Below are 8,739 nucleotides of genomic sequence, written 5' to 3'. Positions count from 1 at the left end.
GCATTTTATTAAGTCACCTTGAGTTAACAGAATCAAGAGGAATATTTGAAATATAACCACGGAAGAATAATGAAAATTCTACAAGTTAAAATGTAACTTAGAACAAAATTAATACTTTTGAATATAGTTATTAGGAAACTTAAAATGATTGTACTGTCTTTGTGGGTTTAATATGCCACAGAGGAAATCCTGAATGACTTATAGTTGATTTTTTAGTTCTCATGGAATATTTGAAAATATAGGGTTAAAACAAAAAAGAGAAAAATAATTGCAGATGCTGACATTGAGGAAATCATGCACATCACTGTTTAGTTGAAATTTAATTCTCCTTAAAGCTAAATCACAGAGCAAACAACCTGAGATCCACTTTTATAATTCAGGTTAGTAACGAGGACTACCGCAGATGAATTTGTTATAGTATCTTTCTCTCTTTCTCTCTCCCTCTCCCTCTCCCTCTCTCTCTCTCTCTCTCTCTCTGTCTCTCTGTATATATCTTCTATCTATCTATCTATCTATGTATCTTATGTTATCAATCTATCTAGCATCTATCTATGTATCTATCTCTCATCTGCCTGTTTCTAACATCTGTTATCTATCTCTCAAACTACCTATCATCCATCTATCTATCTACATAAAGAATATTTATGTGTTCTTTATTTGTGCAGCTTATGTAACTTATTGGGAAATTCAAAGTGGTTTTACTCAGAGCCTGGTTTGAATTTCAGCTGTTTCACCAATTTGCTGCATGAGTTTGCACTAATTGCTAATCTGTACAAATTCAGATTTCCCACCTTCATTTCAAATGAAGATTTCAGTTTAACTCATTTACTGAGATGCCAGGAGTAATAACTAAGGCAGGATGCTTGTCTCATTAAAAATAATCCCTACATCAATGTCAAGGGCACCATAATCCTCAGTATTTATCCTTTTCACCAAAAAAAACAAAACAAAACAGCCAAAGGTCATTTGTTGTATCTCAATTTTAGAAAGAACTCTAGTATTTGTGGGGAAAACCATAAAATATGGATAGGTATTTAAGCCACCCCTTGAGGTGTACAACAACTGTACAAAAACTAGTAAATGGAGAGGAATCTGGTACAACCAGTTGACTGGGAACAGGCACACGCGACCCTGAAGAGCCAGGCTTGGCTGTGACACTGGAAAACCAGTCAATGTCACCCTGGAGAGCTGATAAGTGAAAACCTGTCAGAAAGATCTAAAAAAATGTATGTGCTTCTTTGGTTCCAAGTCTCACCCATTTCGGACGAGACGTGCTCACTTGTGTGGTTGCTGAATCTTCCCAGTGTGTGGCCATCAGCTGCCTTTCTCCTCTCTGGGCAGCTGTCGTCTCTGGGGTAGGAAACGCTCCCTCCCCACCACTCCGGCTGAATTTCTTTGTCCCATGATCTTTGGAGCAAATACCTTTATCGGTGATGCCTCTCTCTCTGTCAAATGCATGACTGGGTCCATTTTTATTTGTGCCAAGAGAAGCCCTCTGTGACCTTCTCAGTTTGGGTTATGTTCTTTGTATGGTGGACTTTGAATTGACTATGAAAACATCTAATTTATATGTAATTAAGTGAATACTCAAATTACAGGATATAAAGAGAACAAGAAGAAGTGCAAATTTAAGAATCAGCATGAAACTTCTGTACCAAGTTCCTACGGTGCTAGAAAAGATTGGTAGAGATTTTACCAAAGGTGTCCTACGTTTCTCGGAATCTGTAGGAGAAAATCACCTTGGGATTCTCCCTCCCTCCCCCCTCACCTCCTTCACCTCCCCCTTTGCTTCCTCCTCTCTCTCTCTGTCTGTCTCTTTTTGTTTCTTCCTTAATTCCTGTCTTTTCAGTTAGCAATAATCGCACCTCGGATAAACCTCACTGGCTACATCCTGCAACTGCACAAAGCTTGAAGAAGAGTCACACTTGTGTGTTCACCTTTAATTTTGCGGATTCGAGTTGGGTAGGATGGCACAGGTCTGCGTCCCTGGGCAGAGCTGCTTTGCCTAAGAGCCCTTAGGGGGCACAGCAGGGATGTGGACAGAGCACACCGGAAGGTGGTTCTAGGAACATTTTGGGGAAAAAAGAGATGAGACCCTGACCCTTTCCATTGTGAGGGTCAGTGTTACGGGAACACGTCCTCATTTTGCTGGCAGGAAAGTGTCTTAAGGTGCAATTCATCGTGATATGTAGAAGTGTCAGACTTAAAACTGAGGCATGTGTAGAGCAGAGGTATTTCCGTGGCAGTATCTGTATTTGGCAACCACAGGTCTATCCATCTGCACAGTAGTTATGCTTTCAAAACATCATGGGGACAGTGGTTGAGCACAGACCCAGGCCCAGGCTTCCAGCAGGTGTGGAGAAGGGCACTGCTTGTCCCCAGGCCCTGCCAGGGACGAGGGGTCAGGCCCCCCAGGCTGCTCCTGTCTGATGCTCTGTCCACGGCAGTGGGCTGCCTTCTCTTTCAGGCCAAAAAAATACCTCCAGTTTTCCATATGTTTCTCAGTTCACTCCCTTTTCGTTTCTAGTTTCTTGGGGGTTGGTCAGAGGCATCAAAACCCAAGACAGACAAGCTAGCAGAACTCCTAGGTATTTATAACCCAGAAATGCTGAAGCATGAAGAAAAAGCACCTACACACAGGATATTCTTGGCTGCATTGCGGTACTGGCAAATTATGTGAAACAACATTAATGCTCATCAATCAGGAACTAATTAAATAGATTATGTTACAATCCATATAATGTCACTTAAAAAGAATGAGGCTGTTCTGTGTATGGTAATAAGGAAAGATACACAAGATACATTGACAGGCACACAACCAAAGTGGAGAACCACGTGTGCAGCAAATGACCATTTGTGCGGGGAATCAGAGGAGAAAAGAAGCAATGATTAGGGAACAGGGAATAGGAAAAGGCTTATTTTGACACATTGTGCCTTGTGGATATCACATAATACACACAATGTAATACATACACACGCACAAAATATATCCACTTACTTTTTTAATAATGAATTAAGCAACTTAACATCACCAAAAGCGAGTAACTTTATAAAAATAACACCAATGGAATGGCTTGAATCAATGAAGTCTAAATTTCTGCCTAACTACTAAAATACACTATATCACAGAATAAAATAATAAATCAAGATCATGAAGAGTCTAGTTCTGCAGTCTTAGATGGTGCATTAATCATTTTGATTTTCTAGAGCATAAATAAGCACGTTCCTTTACCAACATAGTGAATGATACAGTTATAACTTATAGGAATTAATAATTTCCAAAGCTGCCTTGTTAGCTGACACAGAGTGCTCCAGGCACTGCGAAAACTGGTTTAATACACTCATTTTCTACTCTTAGGCATACTTTCAGATTCCATTAATGTTGAAAATGTGCACTGAATTTCTGTGTTAAGAAGCTTTTTTAAAATGCAAGGAGTTACTGAGATTTGCTTTAGAATTAGTAAATACCCAAGAAAATTAGCATTTATATGACATTTTATGCCATTAAGGAGATTTGCAAATATTAACCTCTAAATCTTTTCCAAACATCTTTCTAATCCCAGTTGCAGGCAGTATTAGTAAGATGAGTTTACAAGAACAGGAAAGTAAACAAGAGTTTGTGTAATCATATATATACACCACTTTACTTAAGCATGGATAATTCTTTTTTTTTTTAACATCTTTATTGGGGTATAATTGCTTTACAATGGCGTGTTAGTTGCTGCTGTATAACAAAGTGAATCAGCTATACGTATACATATATCCCTATATCTCCTTCTTGCGTCTCCCTCCCACCCTCCCTATCCCACCCCTCTAGGTGGTCACAAAGCACAAGCTGATCTCCCTGTGCTATGCGGCTGCTTCCCACTAGCTATCTATTTTACATTTGGTAGTGTATATGTGTCCATGCCACTCTCCCACTTTGTCCCAGCTTACCCTTCCCCCTCCCTGTGTCCTCAAATCCATTCTCTACATCTGCATCTTTATTCTTTTCCCACAACTAAGTTCTTCAGAACAATTTTTTTTTTAGATTCCATATATGTGTTAGCATACAGTATTTGTTTTTCTCTTTCTGACTTACTTCACTCTGTATGACAGACTCTAGGTCCATCCACCTCACTACAAATAACTCAATTTCATTTCTTTTTGTGACTGAGTAATACTCCATTGTATATATGGGCCACATGTTCTTTAAGCATGGATAATTCTTGAAGATTATTCATACAAAAGTTGTTTTTTTGTTTAATTTTGTCTTTTTTTTGTTTCATACACTATGAGATAGATTAGTTGTATATGTTTATGAATATTTTATTCAGTTACATACTGATTAATATCAGGATGTTTAGTTGTTTGAAAAAGTATAATATCAAACTGAAATACGTTTTCTTTTCCATTGTAGATACTCTTTACAACCATCATTCAGTGGATGAGCAGGATACTAACAACAACAGAAACATTTCTGAAGCATTTCGCCTTTCTTTATCAGTGTCTCTGTATTCGTCCTAACTAAAATTCAGTGGTCTCTTCCTTCTTTATTTCCTGCAATAGAAATTAAAGTAGAGATAAGCTAGGCAAACATAAAAGTTTAATGACTTAGTGAGAGGAGAACAAAGATTCCTGCACCCAAAACTGGGACATATATTTCCAAAGAACTTAATGTACTCATTTGTTAACAAAACACACAATTTTGTACTATGTATTATTATTACATCCAGGACACATACCCCATTACTATTCTCCCTGTTTTTATCTGTAATTTATTCACAAAACTAAGATGTTGTATTTTGAGATTTTTAAACTATCTGTAAACAGCTTTACTCTGATATTCTGACATGTGATAAACTGGACAATTTCCTAAATTTGGACATAAGTAAACACTGTGAATTCATCATCACCATCACGATGATGAACACACTTGTCACCCCCAAAATTCTCATTGTCATGATGACTTTCAATAAAGCTGCTCTGAACATTCACATACAAGACCTTTTGTGGCTCTGGACTTCCATTTGGGAAAATACATAGGAGCGGGTGGCTGGCTCCCGTGGTAGGTGGATTACTTTCCTAGGGCAGCTGTAACAAACTCCAGAGAGTCAGTGCCTTAAAACAACAAAAATGTATTTTCTCAGAGTTCTCAGGCTGGAAGTGCAAAGTTGAGGCGCCTCAGAGGCTGTGGGGAGGACACTTCTGGCCTCTCCCACTCCTGTGGTCCCTCAGCATCCCGTGCCCTGCGTCCACAACCCCAGTCTCTGCCTCCACGGTCCCACTGCTTCCTCCTCGCTGCTTCCGTCTCCTAAGGGATGCTGACATCAGCCGCGACCCTCCTGGGTTACCCAGGACGTGCTCCGTTCCTCAAGGTCCTGAGTAACCTTAGTTCCTCAAGGTCCTGAGAATTTTGCCTTGTAAGGTCATATTCACCAGTTCCTGGGATTAGAGTGGGGACATATATTTTGGGGGACTGCCATCCAATCCACTACGACAGGTGTATGTTCAGCACTTTATGAAATTGCTAAACTGTCTTCCAAAATGACTGTGTTTTAATTTCCCAACAAGGGTGTATGAGAATTTCAGTTGCACCCCGTCATCCTTCTTTGACCTGGTGTGGGCAGTCATGGTAATTTTAACCCATTCTAAATTGTGTGCGGTGATGTCTCAGTGCCGTTTTAATTCATATTTCCCTAATGGCTAAAAATATTGAGCATCTCCTCATGAGCTTATTTACCATTCAAATATCTTTATCAAGTACCTTCTCAAAGCTTCTGCCCCTTTTTTAGAAACTGGGTTGTTTGTTTTCTTAGTACTGAGTTTTGAAAGATCTTTATCTATTCTGAATACAATTTCTGTAACAGGTACGAAATTTGAAAACATTTTATCTGTCCGTGGCTTGTCTTTAGTTTCTCTTAATAGTACATTTTGAACAGCAGAAGTTTTTAACTTTGAAAAAGTTTAATTTATCATATTTTTCTCATATGGATTGCGTTTCAATACCAAAACTAAGAAATCTTTGTTCAACTCAAATTCACAAAGATTGTCTTCTGTGTTTTCTCATAGGTTTCACATTTAGGCTACAATTTATTTGAGTTAATTTTTCAGTGTGATGCAATATATGAATTAAAGTTCATAGGGTTTGCACAGGGATAGATGATGATTCCGACACATTTGTAGGGAATGTCCTAGAATTGGAACTGTCTTCACAGCCTTTCTGAAAATTAATTGAACACGTGTGTGTTTATTTTTGGACTCTCTATTGTGTTTTGTTGAATTATTAGTCTATCTTCATTCTATACCACACTGTCTTAATTATTGTAGATTTCCATTAACCCTTGAAGTCCTCCAATTAGTATAATTTCTCCAATTTTTTTCTTTTTTATGCAAAGTTGTTATGGCTATTCTAGATCCTCTGCATTTCTATATAAATTTTAGAATCAGCTTCTATAAAACATGCCTGGCATTTTGACTGGGGTAGCATTGAATATATATCATTTTGGGGGAGAACTGACATCTTAACAGTATTGGATCTCTTCGTCTGTGTACAAATGGAATCTCCCATTCGCTTGAGTCTCCTTTACTGTCTCTTAGCATTTTTTTTTTAATTTGCCAATCGACAGGTCTGGCATTTTTGTCAAATTTGGTCTAAATATTTAATATTTTTGAGGCTATTGTAAATAGTGTTATCTTAAATTTTCTATTTCTGCTAGTTTCTTGCTAATATATGGAAAGAAAGGCAGCTGCATCATGGCAGGTAGCATCACCAGCGCAGGCAGCATCTACATGGCTTCTGTGCACCTCTTTCAGAAGGAACCAGCAGATGGAGGTGATGGGTCCCATTATGTCCAGTCACTGCTACTGGTGCTGGGGCTGCTATTGGCTGTCATCCTCTCCTCCTCTGCTTTCATTCCAAGTCTCCTCAACTTCATCTACCATCTGGGCAGGCCTCAGAAGCTGATCCCTTGATCAGCTTGATATGGGTCCAAGTTAGGTGGAGATGTCAGTTTCTAGTTAAAATGGGTCAAGAGATGACCAGGAGGTGTCCACACACACTCCCTCCTGCCCCAGGCTGTGAGAGCAGCCCTGACTCCTTTGATGGGGCAGTTGGACTGAAAACCACTTGTTTTCTCAGACCACTCCTAGCCCCATCCATTTTCTCCAAAGCCTTTAGTTTCTTCGAGGCAAGAAGTAGAAAGGATTAAACACACGGTTTATGAGGGGAAATGTCAGAGAAAATGATGAAGGAACTGCAAGAGGCTGGGAGAGCAATCAGAACAGAGTGAAAAGGGACAGAAAGTCGAGGGAAGCACCCGCGCCATGTGAGTTCTCAGGCATCCCCGAGTCTCCTAGCAACAAGTATCCCACAGCAACCAGCCAGCTCAGCTGCAAGGTGACTGGTTGGAACAGCCCATGGGACCAGAGTTGTGCACATCATCAGTGGACCCCATGGTGTGGTACTGGGACACCGAGTCCACTGTCCCACCTGCACACAGGGGCCTGGAGAGCACAGTCTCACCAACTCATCCATTCTGACAGAGTTTGTATAAAATTGTTATTTATTTTTCTGAAAATGTTTGATTGCATTCAGTATGTCTGGACCTAGACGTTTTTGTGGGAAGGATTTAAATGAAAAATTCATTTTATTTACTAGATAAAGGGCTATTAAGATTTCCCATTTTTAAAGCCATTTGTCAATTTTTTAAATGATCAAAGGTATTAATATATAACTATTCTAATATTTCCTTATTATTCTTCTAGTTTCTCCAGGAATTTGGGGGATATCCCTGTTTCATTCTTGATTTTTGGAATATTTGTGTTTTACCTCTTTGTGTTTGCATTATTCTTCCTAGGTGTTTATTAATTTGATCAATATTTTCAAATAACAAACTTTTTGTTTTCTCAATTCAGTTCCTGAGTTTTATTTTATTGATTTCTGCTCTTCTTAATTATTTTATTGCAATATTATCATGATTCTATATGAAAAGAATATGAATATGGAAACATGCTATATAAACATAGTCTGTTTTCAGCAAAGGTGCAAAGGCAATTAGTTGGAGAAATTATATCATTTTCGACAAATAGTATTGAAATAATTGGATATCCATATGCAAAACAATGTATTCTTAACACCAGTTAAAAAATTAACTCAGGGACTTCCCTCATGGTCCAGTGGTTAAGAATCCACCTTCCAATGCAGGGGACGTGGGTTTGATCATTGGTCAGGGAACTAAGATCCCACATGCTGCAGGGCAACTAAGCTCAAGAACTGCAACTACTGAGCAGATGAGCCACAACTAGAGAGCCTGCGGGCCACAGCTAGAGAGCCTGCGTGCCACAACTACAGAGCCCACGCACTCTGGAGCCCACATACTGCAACTAAGACCCAATGCAGCCAAAAATAAAAATAAATAAAGAAATAAATATTTTTAAAAAAACCTCAACCTGGCTTATAGATCTAAAGGCAAAACCTAAAGAGGTAAAATACTTGAAGAAAACAGAAAATCTTAGCAAGCTTGAGTTAATCAAATATTTTCCTTATTTAATACCAAAAGTACAATGATAAAAGGAAATAATTGATGAATTGGACTTAATTAGAATTTTAAATTTCCTGTTGTTTCAAAGATACTTTAAAAAGAATGAAAAACAAGCCACACATAGAAAGAATATACTTGCAACTCACATATATGATAGAAGGCTTATTATCAAAATGTAAAAAAAAAAAAAAGCCCTCTCAAACTGAAGAAAGCAAGC

Source organism: Mesoplodon bidens (genome assembly GCF_964165515.1).
Source record: "Mesoplodon bidens genome assembly, chromosome: 16".
NCBI lineage: Eukaryota > Metazoa > Chordata > Mammalia > Artiodactyla > Ziphiidae > Mesoplodon > Mesoplodon bidens.
Note: the sequence above shows the minus strand (reverse complement) of the source record.